The sequence below is a fragment of the Acinonyx jubatus genome, chromosome A3 (genome assembly GCF_027475565.1).
Source record: "Acinonyx jubatus isolate Ajub_Pintada_27869175 chromosome A3, VMU_Ajub_asm_v1.0, whole genome shotgun sequence".
NCBI classification, from domain to species: Eukaryota; Metazoa; Chordata; class Mammalia; order Carnivora; family Felidae; genus Acinonyx; species Acinonyx jubatus.
The window spans coordinates 56,497,177-56,518,154 of NC_069388.1; positions in this window are offsets into that span (position 1 = coordinate 56,497,177).

Consider the following 20,978-nt stretch of genomic DNA (forward strand, 5'->3'; position numbering starts at 1 on the left):
CTCACAGATTGGGAGATCAAGCCCCACATCCAACTCTGCACTGACAGCGTGGAGCCTGCTTAGGATTCTCTCTCTCCCTCTCTCTCTCTCTCTGCCCCTCTCCTGCTCGTGTGTGTGCACGCACTCTCTTTCTCTCTCAAAATAAAGAAATAGACATGAGAAAAAAAACAGAACAACCATTCAGTCTGTGGAAATGGCCTGTGGGCATACAGAAATTAAAGACAACCTTCTAAATATTGGTAAAACCTGGGAGAGTCTGTGGCATGACCTGGTTCTGGCCCCCGTTTCCCAGCCGAGTGTCAAGAAAACTGTACTCTGTGTGGGCACAGCCAAGAGGATGGGACTCCCTCTAACCCCAGCTCCCAGTCTAGGGCTATAATTTCTACTCAGAAAGTCAGGCTGTCAGTATTTGTCATCAGTCTTCAACCTCCACCCCAACGCCCCACGTCTTGTGTTGCACAAGCTGTGTTGCAGGCAAGCGTGCCTGAGAGATCCCTTTTTCTGTACAGGTCCACTCACTTACAGGCTTGAAATTCTACCACAAGTGAGGCAGGCCGCGAGTACTGGCCCCCAGTCACTCTCGCCCTTGCTTACTCAGAGGGCTGAGTTTTCGCACCAGGGAAGACAAGCCAAGAAGACTAAGAGCTACTGTCCCCGTCCAGCACCTCCTTCATAAAGCAGGAGTGTCACTCGAAGAGAAGCAGAGTGCTGTCTCCGTGTCCCTTCCCAGAGTATTAGAGCTGAGTTTCTATTAAGGGGGAAGGCAGGCCATAGTAACAAAGAACTCCCTAAGAATCGCTAAGGGAACTGACTACTTGGAACAGAACGTAGGGAAGTTCAAGCCTAAGGGCATGGTCAACAACAATGGAGATGTAGATAGCATGAGTAAGAAGAGCTGGGAGCTCCATGATATCAACATGTGAAAAGTAGACCACTTAAAAGATAAGAGAAGAACTCTGGAGGGAAACAGATCAGAAGGCTCATCATGGGGTCAAAGGTCATCATGAGGTCAAAGAAGTGTCAAAGACTGGCTTCAAAGATGGTCCTGCAAAGGGACCTGACTTTAATTGGATCCCACTGTGGAGCAAGTTAAGCCATGTTGAACACAATGTTGAACTCACTTGCAATTACAGGGGGCTAGCAGCTAGGTGCAATGTTAACAGAGACAACAGACCAGGTGAAAGCTGAACAGGGAGATCAGCAAGAGTCAAAGAGGACCCTCTTCAGGCCACTGTCATCCTGGGTGTGAGAGGAAGAGGTCAGGGGGATTATGAGTACGCCCAAGACCGTATAGACTCAAGGGCGATGTTAAAGTCTGCATAGGGAAATAGACGTTATTGAAATAGTCCAGCGAAGTCGCTAAACAAATAAACAGAAAAGCAAACCACAGTAACACCTGGAGTTAGGGGAGGGGGCAGAATCAGTATCAGGTATCACTGTAAGATGTTAAAATGCCCAGTTTTTAACAACAAAAATGTAAGACTCTATGCTGTCCCCAGAAGATCCACCCTTAGATTCAAAGATATAAGCAGACTGAAAGTAAAGGGATGGAAAAAATATACCATATGGCAGCACGGTAAGAAAGCTGGAGTGGCTATACAAATGACAAAACAAAACAGATGTTAAGACACAAAATTTTACTAGAGAGGAAGAGGGATATTTTATAAAAATAAAAGGGCCAGTTTACCAAGAAGACATAACAATTATAAACATATCTAAACCAAGTGGGATTTGTTCCAGGAATTGAAGGCCAGTTAACTATCCAAATGTCATTTAATATAACATCATATCAAAAGAATAAAGGACGAAACCACATGACCTTTTCAGTAGACTGAGAAGAAACATTTAACACAATGTAATACCCCGTCATTTTAAGAACACGCAACAGAGTAGGAATGGACAGGAACTTCCTCAACATGCTGTAGCCCATCTATAAAAGACCTACCGCCACCATCATGTCCAATGGTGAAGGTTAAATGAATTCCCATAAGATCGGGAACAAGACGAGGATGTTCACTTTTGCCATTTCCATGCAACATTTTACCGGAGGTTCTAGTAAGGGCAATGGACAAGAAAAATAGAATAAAAGATACATAGATTGGAAGGGGAAAGTAGAACCGTCTGTATTTACGCATGACATGTTCTTTTATGTAGAAAGTTCTAAATAATTGAATAAAATACTTTTAGATCTAATAATTTCAGCAAATTTGCAGGATATGACTCCAACATATACTGACAAATTGTATTTTACTGTAACAACGAATCAACCAAAGTGAAATTAATAGCATCAAAAGCTAAATTTCTCAGGAATAAATCGAACCAAGCGGTGTAAAACTTGCATTCTGAAAAACGCAATGTTGAAAGTAGTTAAAGAAGACTTAAATAAATGGAAAGATATCTCTGTTCGTGGATCAAAAGACTTAATACTGTTAAGATGGAAGTACTTCCCCAAAATTATCTAGGTTCAACACAATCTCTATCAAAATCCTGTGCCTTTTTTCTTTTCAGAAATTGACAAACTGGTCCTGAGATTTATATGGAATGTGCCCAGAAATGCCCCTGTCCCAAAATGAACAAACCAAACAAACACATTCATTAATTAATTTATTAATTTATTTATTTGTTTTAGAGAGAGACCGTGTGGGTGTGTGAGCAAGTTGGGGAGGGGCAAAGAGAGACAGAGAGAATCTTATATGGCCTTGATTTCAAGCCTCTGAGATGATCTGAGCAGAAATCAAGAGTCAGACACCTAACTGATTGAGCCACCCAGGCACCCCACTCAAAAAAAAATCTTGAAACAAGAGAAACAAAGCTGGAAAACTTACACTTCCCAATTTCAAAACTTACTAAAAAGCTATAGTAATCAAACTAATGTAATCCTGGCATCTGAATGGGCATATAGATAAATAGAACAGAATTGAGAAATCAGAAATAAACCTTTTCATTTATCATCAATTGATTTCTGACAAGTGTTCCAATTCAATTAATTCAATAGGTGAATAATAACCATTTCAACACATGGTGCTAGGAAATCTGAATATCCACATGCAGAAGAATGAAAATGTACCCATCTTTATACTACATAAAAGTTAATTCAAAATGGAGGCACCTGGGTGGCTCAGTCGGTTGAGTGTCCAATGTCAGCTCAGGTCATGATCTCACAGCTTATGAGTTCTAGCCCCGCGTTGGGCTCTATGCTGAAAGCTCAGAGCCTGGAGCCCACTTCAGATTCTATGTCTCCCTCTCTCTCTGCCCCTCCCCTGCTCACACTCTCTCTCTCCTTCAAAAATAAATAAGCATTTTAAAAAAAAGTTAATTCAAAATAGAGTATGCATTAATGTAAGAGCTAAACACCAAAAGTTACCAAAAAAACAGGAGTAAGTTTGGGTGACCTTGAGTTAGGCAAAAATGTTCTTACATACACACCCCAAAACTACAACCAACAAAAGAAAAAAAAAACCCAACAGATTAAACTTCATCAAAATAAAAACGTTGTGCTCCAAACTATTCTATCAAAGAAGTGTAAAAGACCATTCACAGAATGGAAAAAAATACTTGTAAATCACATATCTGATAAGGGACTTGTATCCTGAATATAAAAAGAACTCTTACAACTCAATAATAAAAAGATAAACAACCCAATTACAAAATGGGCAAAGGGATCTGAAAAGACATTTCTCCAAAAAAGATATGTAAATGGGCAATAAGCACATGAAAAGAGTCCCAGTACCATTAGTCAAAAGGAAGATACAAATCAAAACCACAATGAGATATCATTTCATACTCACTAGAATGCTAGAATGTATAAATAATAATAATAAATAATAATAATAATAATTTAACACATGATAACCAATGCTGCCAAAGCTAGCAAGGATGTGGTGGGAAGGTAAAATGCTAATGGAAATAAAAAATGGGGCTGTTTGGCTGTTTCTCAAAATGTTAAACACAGGGTTACCACACAACTCAGCAAATGAAAACATATATCCACTCAAAACCTTGTCCATGAATATTTTTAGCAGCATCACTCACAAAAGCCAGTAAGTGGAAACACCCCAAATGTCTATCAATTGTTTGAATGGATAAATGAAATGTAGAATATCTATACAAGGGCATGAAGTTCTGACATGTGCTACAAAATGAATGACATCAGAAAAACTATGCTAAGTGAGAGAAGCCAGTCACAAAAGACCACGTCTCACAAGGCTCTGTTTATATGATGTGTCCAAGATAGACAAGTCTTTTGGATGCACAGCCAGCACTTAGCTGGATGTGGGGCTCAAGCCCACAAACTGTGGGATCATGACCTCAGCTAAAATCAAGAGTTGGACACTTAACTGACTGAGCCACCCAGGCACCTGAAATTGTACACCTTAAATGGGCGAATTGTACAAAATCTGAATTACATCTCAAAAAACCTGTTTAAAAATCTAGGAAATGAGACAGGGAAGGGAGCTCATTTGTTATTACTCAGCAGCTATAGCATCATAAGAAAACATGATCGGTTGCTTAGTCACATGAGACATCTGCCAGGACGCTTGTGGAATCACCATGCTTTGGAAAAGTCTATGGGACTGGGGGAAATAAGAAAGGATTTATCTGGAGTGTTCTTTTTATCCCCTATCTCTTTATCGGTCCACACTTGCCCCGTTGGGTATCAATTCCTTATACGTTAGGATGTATTTACAGAGCACCCGTGAGAAAGCCAGACAATACACTTTGTACTGCAGGGCTTCATATTGGCTTGGGATAGGAAGGGGCAAGGTCTGGAGGGTGAGCTACAGGTCATTGTAGCTGCTCATCCCTGGTTGTGAAAGCTGACCTCAAAGCACATAGAAAAGTTTCGGGCATCCTAGCTTCCTGAGACTATGATCCATCTGCTGGGTGAGAAGCTACCGTGCCAACAACAACTGCTCATGCACGGGCTCAAAGGGCATCCGCCCAACAAGACCAATCTGATGTGGGACCAGGGGAGCAAATGAGGTTACTGCAGCCAGAGCAAGTGGTCGAGACTCATACAGATGGAGCCCAGGAAATCCTGGAGGGTGAGGGGGGGGGGGGGCGGGAGGAAGGGGGTAGAGGTCATGGGACATAAACTGGCTCTGGTAAAAAGAAAAAAAAAGCCTCTGTGGTCCATCTATTCCTTAGCATAATGTAAGTCGTTTGCAGGTTCTAACCCATGAGAACATCTCCAGCTCCTCTTATCCGAATTTCTTGCAGTTCCTTGGAGACAAAGCCCTACACTCGCCCTTCATGCCTGCATAATTGAAAATGCCCTTTGACTGGGCTACCTCAGTTCTACATCCCATCACTGCCCTTAATCTGAACGAGGCATTCTGGTCCTTCAGGATTCAAGCCAGGAGCATCTCACTTTCTTCTACTCTGGAAGAGGTTTCTCTTGGGACTTCGTGAACCTGTCTCCTCCCACCAGATGATGAGCTCATCAGAGCAAGTACCTCCGTGTTTATCTTTGAGAGTTTGCGGTGCCCAGTGCCTTGTCTGGCACAAAGGGGCTGCGCTTGGTTGACAGATGTTAAAAATCCATGTTGAAATGAAAAGTTTTCCCCACTAATCTCAGTTATTCCACACTCTGATTTTCTCGATAAGGAAAAACTAAACTCTTCCTTCAAAGTTTCAGAGCAAACCCATTTCCTTCTAAAAGTCGCAACTAAGGAAGACAACACTAAGAGGCCTTGCTGGAAAAGCTGCACACTGAGAAAACTTCTTAGCGAAGCAGTACCATGGGGTGGTTAAGAACACGGGTTCTAGAGTAGATGATTTCAAATCCCAGCTCTCCTCTTTACTGGCTTGGAAAAGTGACCTGGGAAAGTTGCCTCATCATTTTTGTGCCTTGATTTCCTCATCTGTAATGTAAGGAGAATACTAAACATAACAGTGTTTTTTTTTTTTTTTAAGTTTATTTATTTATTTTGGGAGAGAGAGAGAGGACAGGGGAAGGGCAGAGAAAGGGAGAGAGAGAGAATCTGAAGTAGGCTCTGTACTGTCAGAACTCATGAACTGTGAGATCATGACCTGAGCCAAAACCAAGAACCTGATGCTTAACCAACTGGGTCACCCAGGTGCCCCTAAACATAAAAGTGTTTGAGTATTGGAGTGCCTGGGGGGCTCAGTCAGTTAAGCGTCAGACTCTTGGTTTTGGCTCAGGTCATGATCTCACAATTCATGCCGTGAGCACAAAGCCTGCTTGGAATTCTCTCTTTCCTTCTGCCCTTTAGCTGCTTGTGTGCTATCTCTCTCTCTTTCTCTCTCTCTCTCTCTCTCTCTCTCTCTCTCTCAAAATAAATAAATAAACTTAAAAAGCGTTTGAGTATTATGTGGGTTGATATTTATAAAGTGCTTAGCACAGTGCTTGGCACATAAGAAACAGTAAGTAAGCTTTGCTTAAGAAAAGGGCAAGAAGAGGAGAGGAGGAGGAGGGCGTTTCTTCATTCAACAAACACGATGAATTTGTTGTCATATGTCCTGAGGATAAGGGGAAGGAAAAGATGCTGTTTAGGGGAAAGAATATGCGATGTGTCAAGAAACACATTTTGCATTGTGCAGGTTTCTCCAACTAGAACCAAGAGGATGCGGTCATTTAGGAAGGGTCCAGGCAATTGATAAGAAGGAGACTTCAGTTAGATCTGCATTGTTTAGCTGAAACAAATTCTTCTTTAGGAGTCTACATTGTAATGAGATCTACGTGAAAATTACCAGTTAATTTAATTCCTTGAGAAAGATCAATTGAGAAGGCTCAGGGCACTGTAGGGTGCTAGGCACCTATCCATCCACAGTTGTATATGGAAAGAGAAATTTTAAAGGGAAAGAGAAAAGAACCAGCTTTAACCTGCCAGACAGAGAATTGAAGGAATTATTCTGGAATTTTAGGTCAGCAGCAAGCTACTGAATTATCCGATGCCTTTGGTCTGATTATCCAGATAATTGGATTGGCGGTAGAAACCGGACCTGCTCTGACCTTTGGTGACAGGTCCCAAGAATCCCTGTGATCCTTGTCATCTGCTCTTGGAAACCCATCTACTCATATGGCCCAGTGGTAGGGAAGGAATGACCTGATGTCCTCTCCCCAGTGGATCCCTTATAATTTAAGTGACCATATCCGGTCCACCCTCATGGGACTAATTAAGGGTGGTGCACCCAGCAGAAAGATTGCCCTTCACCCAGGGCTCCAGCTGCACACAGCTGGAAGCAGAGTTTTGGGAGTTTGGTCTTCTTCCCTTTTCACCCTCACTTTCCCCAAGGCAACCTTTGTTTTAGGAGAAGATCCAAAAGAAACAAGGGTAAAACTGACACCATATTCTGTGCCTGCACACGATGAGTTAGAAAATCCCTTCTCTCCAAGAGCAGTTTTAAACGAAATGATCAGCACATCTTTTCTTCCTTCCCAGTGTCTGGCAGTAATTGACTTTACCAGAAAGTATTTGTGCAGCACTTTTGGGACTGAAGGATATGTTGCTTGCCCCTGATCTCTTATTACCTTCTTATGGCTAAACTTTGTATTTTTTTTTTAAGAGAAGAAGAAAAAGAAAGCAGTGATAGACAACTGGTCAGTGCTGTCCAGAAACATGATTTTCTTTCCAAGCCCCTAGCTAGCAATTAAGCTGGATGGCCTTGGCTTGAGTTCTGGCGTATCATACCCCTAAATTGAAAGCCTGCATCCCACACTGGAGTGAAGTCAAGAGCTTTGACCCTGCTTTCAGGACAAGAGAGCTGAGCTCTGTCCCTGCTCACCAAAGTCGACCTACTACTGCTCAGAGAAACAGAGGGGGCTGCTTAAAGGTTTAATCAACTCTGGGAGATTCCCAAACACAATTCCCTCTTGAAAGCTGTAAGACAGGACCGTGTTTCTGGGATATTTATGAAACGCCTAGCTCAGGTATAAGAGAAAGGCTCTTACAGCTTTTTGATAATTGAAGCAATTTGAATGGGGTTATGTCTTTTTTAAAAACTTATTTTGTTTTATTGAGATATAATGAATCTATAATTAATTAAACATTATATTATTTCAGGTGTACAATGTAATGATTGAGATTTGTGTATATTGCAAATGATCACCACGATGTCTAGTTAGTATCCATCCATACATATAATTACAATTTTTTCTTGTGATGATAATTTTTAAGATTTCCTTTTTTAGCAACTTTCACATATATAATACAGTATTATTAACTACAGTCACTGGGACGTACATCACATCCCTAGAACTTATTTATTTTATAACTGGAAGTTTATACCTTTTGACCATCTTCACTCATTTGTCCAGTCCCTGCCCTTTAACTCTGACAACCACAATCTATTCTCTGTATCTATGAGTTCATGTTTTTATTTTTGATTTTATATATAAGTGAGATTATACCGTATTTCTTTCTCTAAGTTATTTCACTTGGTACAATGTCCTCAACATGCATCTGTATTGTTACAAATGACGAGATTTACTTCTTTCTTATGACTGAATAATCTATTCCTGCGTGTGTGTGTGCGTGTATGTGTGTGTGTGTGTGTGTGTGTGTGTGTGTGTAAGTGTGAACACACTACATCTATCCATCCATGTATTGATGGACACTTAGGTTGCTTCCTAAGCAACAGCTCAGAGCCTGGAGCCTGCTTCAGATTCTGTGTCTCCCTCTCTCTCTGTCCCTCCCACACCCTCTGTCTCTCTCTCTCTCTCTCTCTCTGTCAAAAATAAATAAACATTAAAAAAATTTTAAACAACAATGTTGCAATAAATTAGTGTGCATATACCTTTTTGAGTTAGCATTTTCATTTCTTTCAGATAAACACCCAGAGTGGGATTGCTGGAGCATATGGTAGTTTTCTTTTTAATTTTTAAAGGAATCTCCATACTGTTTTCTGTGGTAGCTGTAATCAATTTATAGTCCCATCACCAGGGTACAGAAGTTCCCTGTTCTCCACATTCTTGCCAACACTTGTTGGTTCTTGTCTTTCGGATAATAACCATTTTAATGGGTGTGAGGTAATATCTCATTGTAGTTTTGATTTGCATTTTCCTGGTGATTAGTGATATACAATGTATCTTCACGTTCCTGTTGGTCATATGTATGTCTTCTTTGGAAAAATGTCTGTTTGGATCTTCTGCCCATTTTTTCATTGAATTGCTTTTGGGGTTTTTTTTGTTTGTTTATTTTTTGTTTTTGTTTTTGTTTTTTTCTGTTTTTTGCTATTGAGTTGTATGAATTCTCTCTCTATTTTGGATATTAACCCTTAGCAGATAGATGCCTTGAAAATATTTTCTCACATTCAGTGGGTTGTTTTTTCGTTTTGTTGATGGTTTCCTTTGCTGTACAGAAGATTTTTATTTTAGTATAGTCCCACCTATTTATTTTTGCTTCTGTTGCCTTTTCTTATGGTGTTAAATCCAAAATATCATCACCGAGACTGATGTCAAGGAGCTTATCATCTATGTTTTCTTCTAGAAGTTTTACGGTGTCAATTTTTATGATCAAGTCTTTGGGATCATGTCTTATTGTGGGCAAATGGATTTGTACACAAGATTCTTAGTACAAAGTCATTACAGAACCACCCAGGTAGGAGAGATTTTAATCAGAGTCAGGATGTTCTCTGTGAGAGAAAAGGTATCTGGGACACAAAAAAACAGGGCAGTGGTAAATTCAAGGGCCCAGGCATTATCTCTACCTTCTCCCCACTCATGGATGTGGCCTAACCAATGTTGAATTTGGTGTGAGACCTAAAGACGCATAAGGTTTCTAAATTCCTTAAACCAAAGTCACGGATCGTTAGCACAACTTCATGTAAGGTCTGAGGACCAAGACTAGTGGGGTCCCAAGAATGGTGCTATTTTGTCGAGTACTACTTTCTACTCTGCCAGGAATCTCATTGGATGGAGAAAGTGACTGGCTTCTTGTGATCAATAGAAAGCTAAAATTCTGGGGAAATCAGCCACATTTTAGGCTGCATCTGCTCCTTCTGGGGCAGCCAACTTCTTTCCACTGAGTTCAGTGTTCATGTGCAAGTACACACCGGGTGTGTGTGTGTGTGTGTGTGTGTGTTGCAAAAGAAAAAGACTGGAGATGTGACCTTTTCCCACCAATTACACCCACTTGCAATGGAGTACCCATATCCACACAATCATAGTGGATCCCATTTTACCGAGAAATATGCTAATTGATGTGATTCTGGTGTATTTGGATCCCTCTCAGGAATCTCTACGTTCTGCTTCCCCAACAAAAGAGAAGAGCCATTTAGTTAATTTTAAGAGGAGGAAAAAAGACAGGCATGGGAAAATTAAAAAGAGCTCCTGTCAGAATAAGTTGTAAATATCTCTGGGGCTAATGGCGACGGATTTCTTCATTAGCAGTGCTTAAAGTAGAACCCCAGGGCTCAGTTTGATTCAATAATTACTGACTGACCTACTCCATCACAGGCACATTGTCCAGAACAAGAAGGCAAAAGGAAGAGGTCATAGAGGAGAAATGAAGTGAAAGAACATGGAGGGACATGATGATCCTCCCCACCAAAATAGAACTGTTTCCATATTATTTTCTTTAACTCTGAAGATCACGACAGTTTCAAACAGCAAAGCCTAGGGCGAGTTCTCTGAGATATTAAGAAGGCAAACAGAAAAGTCTTTGCCTTATATTAGTCAGGACAGTTTAGGCTTTGCTGTGGTAGTAAATAATCTTGGAATTTCAGGGGCTCGACATAGCAAGTCTATGTCCCACTTACACTGCAGTTCAAAGTGGGTTGGGATGCCCTTCTTTTTTTTAAGTTTATTTATTTATTTTGAGAGAGAGAGTCGGGGGAGAGGCAGAGAGAGAGAGAGAGAGAGAGAGAGAGAGAGAGAGAATCCCAAGCAGTCTCCACATTGACAACGCGGAATCTGATTCAGGGTTCAGTCTCACAACCGTAAGATCATGGCCTGAGTCGAAATCAAGAGTCTGACGCTTAAGTGACTGAACCTCCCCAGGCACCCCAGGAAGCCCTTCTTTATCACAAGGAAATGCCATCTCAGGCTGTGGACTCCAAGGTCACAATGGCAGGGGGAGAGAGTATGGAAACATGATACCTGCACTTACCTACCTCAGTCTAGAGACCGCATATCATTTCCATTCACTTTCTAGAAAAAAATTGTCATGTGTCTCATCCAACTGCAAAGGAGGCTAGACAAAGTGACCATCCCGTATGTTCAAAAAAACGAAATGGTCTCGGTGAACACATAGCAACGTTTACTACACCCCTGCAGTAGCTCTAATTAGACTCAAGGTGCAATTATGTAAGTGATCATCCACCCACAACTGAATGGTGATTTGTAAATATCCTCCTTTGGAATCTGAGCAGGGGAAGTGAAAGGGACTCTAGGGAATACGGTCAGGCACCGGTCAGAGAAGAATAAAGACATTTCCTGCAGATATCTTAGTAAATTCAACCTGCTCAACAATCCACTTACAGTCGGAGAGGTTGTGAAAAACTTCCAGACATGAAATGAGCCAGATTCGAAAGGTAAGAATAGCCAGTGTGTGGTATTTAAATGTGCTGTGGTCAGAAACTTGCTTTTGTATAGTTTTATGTTTTTAAATATTTATTTATTTATTTATTTATTTATTTATTTATTTATTTATTTTGAGAGAGGGTCAGTGAAGGAGGGGCAGAGAGAGAGAATCCCAAGCAGGCTCCACTCTGTCAGCACAGAGCCCAACACAGAACTCATTTCCACGACCACAAGATCACGACCTCAGCCGGTATCAGGGGTTGGATGCTCAACCGACTGAGCCACCCAGGTGTCCCTGTAGTTGGTTTTAAAGAGGTCACAGAGGGGCGCCTGGGTGGCGCAGTCGGTTAAGCGTCCGTCTTCAGCCAGGTCACGATCTCGCGGTCCGTGAGTTCGAGCCCCGCATCGGGCTCTGGGCTGATGGCTCAGAGCCTGGAGCCTGTTTCCGATTCTGTGTCTCCCTCTCTCTCTGCCCCTCCCCCGTTCATGCTCTGTCTCTCTCTGTCCCAAAAATAAATAAACGTTGAAAAAAAAAAATTTAAAGAGGTCACAGAAACTCACCCAAGAGGGGTACAAGGAGATGTTAGATGGGGCTTTTGCCCTGGACTTTGAATTTTGGCAGACATCACAAATTTAAGGACTGTGAGTGACAGGTGCCTTCCTGGTCCACACAGAGGTGTTAGACAAAGGTGTTAGCAAGTCCCCTGCAGGACTTTCTGAGGGCAGCTGAATTGCCAGATCATAACCCTCAGCCACCAACAGAAGGGGAGCCTCAGCCCTCCTGATGGGGCTCTTGAGCAAGCAGCTAAGAACAAAATCTTGAGAATTCTTTGGCGCAGAAGGTGATTCTATTAGAGCATGGGGACAGGACACGTGGGCAGAAAGAGCTGCACTGGGGTTGTGAGGAGTGACTGATTATATACTTCTAAATTAGTGGGAGTTAGGGAGAGTGTAAGTCTCTAAGGAATTTGGAAGCAAGGCTTTCAGGACCTTGAGGGGCTAGCTACTGTTAAGATAAGGTTGCTTTTCGTCTGTAATAAAACAAAAACGTTAAGGAAGTAAGGCGGCCATGAGTTCCTTGAGCAAGGTCACACTCCGCATGTTTCGGGTGTCTGTCATCAGGTTGCAAACTGTAAGGAGATTTCATTTAAGCTACATTTCTGTTGCCTTTGTTTCCCTCATCACTATCACCAGGGAGAGAGCCTTTAAGAGAAAACCAGAGGTGGGGCTTATCTGCCAGCTGGAAGACTGACATCTGACAATTCACCCCTACCACTCCTAGCTGAAGGTATGCAGAGCTGAAGACTTATCATTCTCACAGCATCCTTGGGGTTTGGATATAGAAGAGTTCAAAACACTCTTGGGAGAACGTGGCACTTTTCCTTTGGGATTCAAAGATCAGGCGGGTGCCTGACCCCTCAGCAGAATATCGCTGGCAGTAAGACATCAGCTGGAAGAACCACGGTGGTGGGGAAAGTGGGCATCTGATTCCTCCCGAGCCAGGTGAATCACACTGAAAGAATTGGCCATCAGGGGCCATCAGGGGCCAGTGTATGGGGCAGGAGATGAAGGGGATCCCGAGAAGGCATCACCTGCTGCAGGTGCACCACAAGCAGTGGGGGTCCTGGTGGGGCTGCGGGAGAGGGGAAGTTGTCCAAACAATTCACCAGAATGCCTCACCCAGAAGGAGCCTGCAGTTTGGCATCGGGTAGAAGGAGCAGCATTCTACTGTTCAGAGAGCATTTCAAAGAACACCATCTGAGTTCAGATTTTTTCCTCCTCCTCTACTTCCTCCCCCATCATAACCCAATGAGGAAAAAGACAGAACAGGCAGGAGGACAGGGAAAAGTAGATTTCATTCCTCTGTCCCATTGCCGGTCTACAGACTCACAGGTTGGGTCTCAACCAGGGGAAAGGGAGAAGTTCGAGCTGGATTCAAAACTAAAGTTTTGATATTAGGTTGGACTAGACTTTTAAACTTTTTGTTTTAAAATGAGATAGAATACAATTAAAATAATAGAATACAATGGAAGAAAATAAAATATAATAAAGTACAGCCATCTGAGTGTTAACACACGTGTAGGTTGACATAATCCCCAAGACAAGCAGGTTCTCGCCTTTCATGTGTCCCTTTGTCACACCCTTCTTCACCTCCAACCCCTGGAAACCCCAGATCTCTCCTCTGCCACATTCTTGCCTTTTTGAACATGTCAGATCAATGACAAAAAAATGCAATCATTTGGGATTAGCTTTTTTGCGACGCTTTAAGATTCGTCCAAGTTATTGCATCTCGGTAGTGAACTCTTTTTTACTGCCGAGAAGTATTTAATCTTTCTCATGTACGGCTATTATTGACTTGGCCTGTGCCAGCTATCACTTTGTTAGCTGTCCGCCCCGGATTCACCATTCAGTGTCTGCTCTGCGTGACGGACTAGATAGTTGTGGAGAATTTATCCTTTACAGTGAGTGCAATGTTGAGCTCCGTCAGTAGAGGGCGCTGGAGGGGCATTGCATGAGGGTCTTCCTGAGTCCAGGCGCTGAAGGCCGCATTTTTCTTGCTTGAGCTGTATGGACCATCAGTCAGCAGCGTGGGTGTGTGAGACATCTGTGGGGCCCTACCCAAGCCGTGCACCCAGAGGAAGCAGTCTCTCTTGGCCTAAGTCAGGTGGCCACCTGCCCACGGCCTCCTGACATGGACACCACCCTCCAATTCTTCATGCCCAAGGTGGCACTCCACATGCCCCTGTGCACGCCCACACCAGCTGCAGCTCTCCTTTGTTCTCCGAAGCTCCCGACACTGTGTGTTCCAGACCTCATTCCCCCAGCCATGCCCATGTCTCAGGTCTGTCCGCCAGCCACGGTTTGCCATGTCCCAGAGGTCTGCTTGCTGTCTTCCAGCGACTGTGGACCAGCTCTGACACAGGCAACCGAGAGAACTTTGCCATTCAGTGGGCAGTACCACACTTTCTCCAACAACATCTGAACCCCAGATGGGAGAAATGCCCCCCCACAAGTCTGTCTTCCTAGTCTCTTTTGGCCCTGATATAGTCTGGAGTTCTATTCACATTTTTACTCTCTTATAGCCAAATAATTCTTTATATTAAAACTTCCCTTTTAAGACTACTGTGTGGTTTCTGTCTTCTGATTGGACCCAAACGGATATACTAGTTGAAGGTCATTGAGTTTTTTCCAGATATTAATGATGATGAATAGAACTGCTATAAATATCCATGTACAGGTTTTGTGTGTGTGTGTGAACATAAGTTTTTATTTCTCTGGGGTAGATTATCTAGGAATGGGATTTCTGGGATATATAATTAAGTGGATTTTCACTTTATAAGGAATTGTTAAGCTTTTCTCAGGGTGTCTTCACCATTTTTCATTCTCACCAGGAGTGCATGAGAGTTCCAGTTGTTCCAAATCATCACCTGAATTTGGGATTGTCAGATTTCTTTTCTTTTTTCTTTTCTTTTCTTTTCTTTTCTTTTCTTTTCTTTTCTTTTCTCTTCTCTTCTCTTCTTTTCTCTTCTTTTCTTTCCTTTCCTTTCCTCCTTTTATTTCCTTTTTTTAATTTTTATTTTTTGGCCATTTTAGTTTGTCATTTTAATTTGTGTTTTTCTAATAGATGATGGGTTTTTTTTCATGTGTTTTTTGCCATTTGTAGATCCTTTTCAATGAATTGTCTAAGTTTTTTGCTTCTCTTTAATTAAGTGGTTTGCTTTTTATTATTGAATTTAGAGAGATCTTTATATGCTCTGGATCCAAGTCTTTTGTTGGATGTATGATTTTTCAAATATTTTCTACCAGTTTAAAGCTTGTGCTCTCATTTGTTTAATAGCATTTTTCTCAAAAGTTTTTAATTTTCTCAAGGTCCAATTTATCAGTCTTTTTCTTATAGATCATCTTTTGGTGACATATCTAAGAACTCTTTGCCTAATCTCAGGTCATGTTTTCTTCTAAACGTTTTATAGGTTTAGGTTTTACATTTAGATACATGGTCTATTTTTGAGTTAATGTCTGCATAAGGTATGAAGTTCATCTTATCACATATCTCTGCCCAATTATCCAACACCATTTGTTTAAAACTCTGTCTTTCATCACTGAATTACCTCGGAAACTTCATCAAAATTCAACAAGCCATATTTGTGTGGGTATATTTTTTACAATTTTGACTCTGTTCCATTTTATCACTTTGCCAATATCACACTGTCTTAATTGCCGTAATTGTATATTGATTTATAAAATTGAGTAATGTAACTCCTCCAACTTCCTTTTTCAAATTGCTTTGGTTATTCCAGATGATTTACCTTTTCATACGATTTTCTAATCAGTTTGCCTGTATCTATAAAAAAAAACTTGCTTGGATATTGATTGAAATTGTATTAAATTTCTAAATCAGTTTGGGGAGAATTGCTGATTTGAGAATATGTTGCGTTTTTATGTAAATGCACATGCTATGCCTCTCCATTTATTCAACTGTTCTTTGATTTCTTTCATAAGAATTTTGTATTTTTCAGTGTACAGAACATCCACACATTCTGTGGATTTATCTCTTAAGTAATTCTTCTTGGAGGTAACTGTAGTAAATGATAATGCTTTTTAATTTTAGGTTTTGAACGGTTTATTCCTAAAGATAGAAATATATTTGATTTGGGGCACCTGAGTGACTCAGTTGGTTGAACGTACGACTCGGGCTTAGGTCATGATCTCACGGTTCGTGGGTTCGAGCCCTGAGTCCAGCTTTGTGCTGACAGCTCAGAGCCTAGAGCCTGCTTCAGATTCTGTGTTTCTCTCTTCTCTCTGCCCCTCTCTCTCTCTCTTTCTCAAAAATAAATAAACATTAAAAAAAAATAATAATAAATAAATATATTTGGTTTCTTCATTTTCATCTTGTATCCTGAGATCTTGCTAAACTCACCCATTAGTCCCAGATTTTTTTTTTTTGTAGCTTTCTTTCTACATAAAAATTCCTGTGTCAGGAATGAGGACAGTTTTATCTCTTCCTTTCCAAATTGCATGCATCTTATTTCTTTTTCTTGCGTTATTGCACTGGCGAGGACTTTCAGTACAAGTTTGAATAGGTTGTGAGAGCAAACATCCTTGTTTTTTTTCCCCAGTGTTATGAAGAAAGCAAACAGTGTGTCACCATCAATAATGATCTTAGCTATAGTTTTTGTGTGTGTGTGTGTTTGTAGAGTCCTTTATCACAGTAAGAAAGTTTGTTGAGAGTTTTCATGATGAAAGGGTGGTAAATTTTGTCAGATGCTTTTTTGGAATCGGTTGATATGATTATGTGAAGTTTCTTCTCCAGGCTGTTAATATGGAGGGTTATATTGAAAGATTTTTCCATATTAGACCAGTTTTGTACACGTAGGATAAACTCTATTTGGCTATGGTATATTGTTATAGTTATATATTGCTGGATTCACTTTGCTAATATTTTCTTGAATACTTTTGTGTCAGTGTTCATAAAGGACTTTGGTTGGCAGTTTTTTAATACTTTGTTTGATTTGGCATTAAGAAAATTCAGGCCACATAACATGATTTTGGAAGTGCTCCCTCATTCTATATTTTCTGGAAGAAATTGTATAAAATTGGTGGGGTTTTTTCCCCTCCTTTTTAAGTGTTTGGCAGAATTAGGCAGTGAAAACACTTGGTTCTGGAGATTTTGCTTTTGGAAATTTTAAACTGAGAATTTAATTTATGTAATAGCTATGTGAAATTCAGTTTATCTAGCTGTGTTTTGATAGCTTTTAGGGGTTTTTTTTGAGAATTTGTTCATTTCATTTAGGTTGCCAAACACATGTCCATTGCCCATATGGTTACCCATAGTGTTCCCTTCTTATCTTCTTAGGGTGGGCAGGGTCTGTTGTGTTACCATTCATTTCATTCCTGATATTGGTAATCTGTGTCTTCTCTCTTTTTTTCTTGATCAGCATTGCTAGGGATTTATCAATTTTATTGATCTTTTCAAAGATCCAGCTTTTAGTGTTGTTAATTTTCTTATTGTTTTGTGGTATTCAATATAATGAATATAATCAATTTATATCCTTATCTTTATTATTTCCTTTCTCTCTTGCTGAAGTGGAAATTTAGCTTATTAATTTGACATACTTTCCTTTTCTAATGTAAGTACTTACCACTTTAACATTTTTTTAAATGTTTATTTTTGAGAGAGAGAGAGAGAGAGAGAGAGAGAGCACGAGCAGGGGAGGAGCAAAGACAGGGGGAGACTTAGAATCAGAAGCAGGCTCCAGGCTTTGAGCGGCCAGCACGGAGCCTGATGTGGGGCTCGAACTCGTGAACTGTGAGATCGTGATCTGAGCCAAAGTCAGACACTTAACTGACCAAGCCACTCAGGTGCCCCCAAAATTTCATTATTCTAATTAAAATTTTTTTCTTTGTTTGCTTTAGTTGTTTCCCAAGGCATTAAAATATAACATACTTATGTTTTCATTTTCAATTTAGAGTCAATATTTTACTACTTCAAGAGATACGTAGATAAACTTACCACCATATAAGCTCCCCTACCCTCTCTCCTTTATGTTGTATTTAACTTACATATTACCTTAACTTACATCGAAAACCCAATCAGAAGATGTAATTTTTTGCTTTCAATGGATGATATCCTGAACACTTTAAATATTCTGTTATGCGACTTTGGATCTTGCTGAAATCCTATGTAGAATGCTATTTTTGTTTAGCAAGCAATTGACCCAGTTGGATTCAAGCCCCAAATTCTAACCAGCCTTGTGGTTTCAATGTCTGTTCTATTTCACTGTCTTTCAGTTCTATTTAGACTTATTCCATATATACACCTTTCAGTGGTCAGTCTGGAGCTCAGGAAGTAGTCTATCCTATAGTTTAATTCTCAGAGTTTATGGTATTCTATTTTTGGTCAGATTCACGCATATGCAGCTTAGGGATGAGCCCGGGAATTTGCAAGGAACTTCATGGGTTTGCTTTCCTGACCACCTTTCTGTCTGCAATCTCCATGGCACTTTCTGGTTCTAGAGGCCTCTTAGCCTTTTTATGCAGTTCTCTGGCCAGAGTGTTGGTGTGTGTATACCCTACTCTGCAGTGCACTTCCCCGACTGCTTCTGTCTCCACACCTAAATGGTAAGAGGACAGAGAGACCAAAAAATCAAAATCAAAAAAGATTTACCACACTCTCTTGGTATCAAAGTGGACAGTTCTCCTTCCACAGAGATGTAGGCTCTCAAGGGCCCCCTTCCCTCTGTTTTTGTTGGTGCCACTAAGAATATAAAAAGGAAAAAGTACGAGAGTGTTAGGAAACTCCTTTCTCAGTCTTCAAGGTGGGACAAGAGGGCTCCTTCCGGAACCTTCTGTCATTACTAATGTCCATTTGTGGGATTCACAGTGCACTGAGTCCAAGCCAAGGGATATTGGAGGAAGATAAAGTCATGGAACTTTGAACTCTTGTCTTATCATTCTGCTTTGATTTAACTTCGGAAATCCTCAAACTGATTTCGCAAGCATTTTATTCAGGTTTTATAGTTGCAATGAGTGGGAGAGAGGGGGTGGTGTCCTTCCTACTCCATCTTACCTGGAACTGTGACCTGGAAATAATATAAATAGAAAATGTAGATATTGAAACCCTGAAGAGACCAGGACAGCTGTGAGATCTGCCTGAGGAATCATCCAGGGTTACTAAGGAGTACTCTCCAGTGTGTTAGAGGTAGGGTGACCATCATTCAAACGAGGACACGTTTTCATTATAGTTAGACACCAGGTGTAAACCAGAAACAAGTCACCTTATCTAGAAAATGTAGGGGCGCCTGGGTGGCTCAGTCGGTTAAGCGGCCGACTTCGGCTCAGGTCATGATCTCGCGGTCCGTGAGTTCGAGCCCCGCGTCGGGCTCTGTGCTGAAAGCTCGGAGCCTGGAGCCTGTTTCAGATTCTGTGTCTCCCTCTCTCTGACCCTCCCCCATTCATGCTCTGTCTCTCTCTGTCTCAAAAATAAATAAACGTTAAAAAAAAAAATTAAAAAAAAAAAAGAAAATGTAGAGAGAGAGTTATACTCTTTTCTCATTGTATTTCACTGAGTTCAGTTGTTTGATTACCATTAGTCTCCTATGTAGAGAAAATGTGCTTCTGTTGCCCACTTTGTTTTGATTGATTTGCATGTAAGAAATGTAAATAAACCTTTGTCCTAAGTGCTAATTTGTCATCTTCAGTGGATCTACTAACCTGGAAAGAGTGCATTCTGTAAATGTTAGGCCTAGAGAAGTGCTTTTCTTTTTTTTTTTTTTTTTCTTTTATTTTGAGTATCTATACAAACCTGAGGCTCAGTTTGAGTTTCTGTTAAGCTTAGAACAAAATTCTGGACTACTGGATAGATCGGTTATAGAAAAATTTATTTTAGAATAAAATAAACCCGGGTAAACTGGCCCCAAGAGGTTTCTGAGTCTTAGATCTCAGAGAGCAGCTGGCAGGAAAACCAGGGATTCTGACCATCACCATAGCACAATGGCACAATGACAGTGTGGATTCTTCCCCACTGAGACCCTACAATGAGCCTTCCCACAAGAAACTTCCTCCAGGAATAATTTATACCTTTTAACTCATCTTTAACTTTATCACTGAAATTCCCAACAAGGATGTTTCTCGGTGCCAAGGCCGCAGTGGTTTTTATGATGTGGGAGCCTTTGCGGAAAAAGAGCTCAAGACCATTTCATACAGGCTCCAAGCGGTAGCCAGATGACAATGACTTTTAGCCACTCTGAACTTGGATCGTGTTCGTCCCAGTGACTGTGACACATTACATCTGAATGAGTCCAGAAGTTGCTAGTCTTCAGGCTCAAATGAATCATTCCAGTCAGGCGAGGAGGACAGAGCATGAAGGTTTTATATCCCTACGTGACTAGAACACTGTTTTAACTCTAGCTGGAACTGGAACCCTCATAAGGAAAACAGACTATGAGCGTGAAATCCACCTTTTCTCTCCTGGTGCTCCAGCATCCTGCCTTGTTACTTAGGACTCCACTGAGATCATTCGGTCAGGAAGCACATACAAGGAGTGCCAGCCTTGATGGGCAAAGAGCTCAGACTAAAGCTCTGTGCAAGCTCCATTCTTGTTGTCTTTTAACCAGTTTCTACATTTACTTACCAAACTCTTACCTTGGCTGCTAGCTCTTGTCACTGTCTTTCTACTTTGTAAGTATGTGCTGGGCCATTCCTTGCCTCCTCACTGGCCTGAGCATTTTGGCCTAGTTCGTTCCTACTTTCAGCGGCCCAGGGTAAGGTTGGGGACCTCCTGCCCTGCACCAAGGCCAAGGGGATGAGGAGATGCGGAGGGCAGCCCTACTCTGCTCTCCAAGCCTTGTGTCTGGCACAGAGCTGCACTGCCCACCAGAAGGGTCTCCTTCCTCTATTTCACCTGCTTACAGGGGGTGCTTCTGGCAGGGACAGAGTAGAGATTGACTGGGGTCCTGTCTGCCCTTTGCCCCCCCCCCCCAGCTCCCGCCCCGGT